The sequence below is a fragment of the Petromyzon marinus genome, unplaced genomic scaffold, assembly GCF_048934315.1.
Source record: "Petromyzon marinus isolate PM22_M1 ecotype Great Lakes invasive population unplaced genomic scaffold, UKy_Petmar_22M1.pri1.0 PM_G_Scaffold_92, whole genome shotgun sequence".
NCBI classification, from domain to species: Eukaryota; Metazoa; Chordata; class Hyperoartia; order Petromyzontiformes; family Petromyzontidae; genus Petromyzon; species Petromyzon marinus.
Genome location: NW_027423049.1, coordinates 517,501 through 520,000, shown reverse-complemented (window position 1 = coordinate 520,000; position 2,500 = coordinate 517,501). Strand labels below are relative to the sequence as shown.

General features: G+C 47.3%; 1 pseudogene; it reads left to right on the top strand.

Annotated features, from left to right (window-relative positions):
• The window catches only part of LOC142922223 (28S ribosomal RNA), a 10,543-nt pseudogene that overhangs the window by 3,824 nt on the left and 4,219 nt on the right, over window positions 1–2,500 (top strand).

Below are 2,500 nucleotides of genomic sequence, written 5' to 3'. Positions count from 1 at the left end.
CAGCTGGCCCTTCTAGAGTTGCAGTTTCAGGGGAAAAAGAATATCAATAAGATCATTGCTGAAGCGCTTGGGACTAAGACCAACAAGCAAGTCTCTGACAAGAGACGGGACCTAAGTAAAAAGACAGGGGCCCCCATGTCAGACAGCTTACATTTTTCTTCTAGGCCTCTTGAGACATTGTCTCCCCCACCAAATGTAACAACGGGGACTTCATCCATACTCGCTCAAGCAGCTGAGCGGCTTACGAATGAGAATTCTGGGACCCTGGAAAAGCCTGCAATGGAGGCAATAAAGGCTTGGCTTAACGGCGAGGGCCAACATGATGCCCTCGTAGAAACTGCCACAGCATTGATGCTTTGTCCGATGAGATTGGTGAAAAACAAAGGCAAACGTTCAAAACCTGAGAACGACATTATTAAACCCAGGATATTACCCACACGATCTTGGATGAAGAAGAGAGCGGAAAAACGAGGAAGCTTCATGAAGCACCAGAAGCTCTTCTTTAAGAACCGCTCTCTTCTTGCGTCCTTAGTCCTGGATGGCACTGAACGTCATGAATGCCGAATCCCGAACGCAGATGTATATCGTTTTTACTGCGAAAAATGGGAGAAGGTGTTGCCATTCAATGGCCTGGGCCAATTTAAGTCATCAGGTGTTGCAAATAACGAATACTTTGAGCCCCTAATTTCGGTGGAGGAAGTTCAGACTGCCATACGGGCCATTAAACCAACGTCAGCAGCTGGGCCAGATGGCCTAACAAGGGCTGCAATCTGTGCTGCCGACCCCGAGGGTCGGACACTGACAGCCCTATTTAATGCATGGATGATTACAGGAATTATTCCCAAAGAGTTGAAAAAGAATAGGACGATTCTTATTCCTAAGGTTATGGACGATGAAAAGCTGAAAGAATTGGGGAACTGGAGACCAATAACGATTGGTTCAATGATTCTGAGATTATTTTCCAGAATAATGACTGCACGTCTTGCTCGTGCTTGTCCCTTAAACCCAAGGCAGCGTGGTTTTATAGCGGCATCTGGCTGCTCTGAAAATCTTAAGGTGCTACAGGACCTTATGAGACACGCTAAGAAATTGCACAGGCCGTTGGCTGTCATGTTCATCGACATAGCGAAAGCTTTTGACTCGGTTTCGCATGCTCATATTTTATGGGTGTTAAGGCACAAGAAAGTAGATGAACACGTGGTGGGCATCATCCAGAACGCCTACGATCGGTGTACGACCTCGTTCAAAAGCAATGGCGAGTCGACTCGAGAAATTAGCATACGTGTTGGTGTCAAACAGGGTGACCCCATGTCACCCCTGCTCTTCAATCTTGCCATGGACCCTTTGATATGCACCCTAGAGTCACACGGAGTTGGGTACTCCATTGATACCGACCACGTGACAGCTCTTGCGTTTGCTGATGATTTGGTGTTGGTGAGCGAATCTTGGGTTGGTATGGCCGCCAATCTAGTGATCTTGGAATCATTTTGTGGGCTATCGGGATTGGAGGTTCAGGCCAGAAAGTGCCAGGGCTTCATGATAAGCCCAACCAAAGATTCATATACGGTGAACAACTGCGACCCATGGACTATCAAAAATAAAGATGTCCATATGATCCAACCTGATGAATCAACGAAATACCTTGGTCTGAAAATTGGCCCTTGGACTGGCACTATACAGCCTGATCTACATTGTCAGCTAAAGACATGGATCTCGAAAATCGATGAGGCGCCTCTGAAGCCAACTCAGAAGGTTGAACTACTCAATGCCTATGCCCTACCCAGATTGTTATATCCTGCAGACCACTCGGACTGCAAGCAATCAACTCTCCGTGGGTTGGACCAAGAGATTAGAAAGGCGGTAAAAGGATGGCTCCACCTTCCCGCTTCAACTTGTGATGGACTGTTATATGCCAGAGCCCGAGACGGAGGCCTTGCCATCTTGAAACTGGAAAAAACAATCCCTTCGGTTCAAGTTAGAAGGCTGCAACGTATAGCAAACTCGTCCGATGCTATCACCCGTAATATTGTGTCCTCGCAGGGTATGGAGGAAGAATACCGTAATTTGTGGGTACGAGCAGGGGGTGACAGTGATGCAATCCCAACATTCGTTCTCAGGGACTCGGTGTCAAAAGAACCTGTATATCCGAGACCCTGCGATTGGAGGGAGCATGAATTTCAGAGATGGTGCGAAAAGCCGGTTCAAGGAAGGGGCATTGTAAACTTTGCGCATGATAGAATCAGTAATGCTTGGTTGAGGCCATGGTGCGGCTTTAAACAATGCTTTTTTATCGCAGCACTACAACTAAGGGCAAATATTTACCCAACAAGAGAAAGCTTGAACAGAGGCAGAGATGGGGCCTTACGTTCCTGCAGGAAATGCTCTGCCAGACTCGAGTCCCTTTCGCACATTCTCGGTCAATGTCCTGCAGTACAGAAAGCAAGAATTGCGCGACATAACAAGATCAGTAACATTCTGGCAGACGAAGCGGCTAGATTGG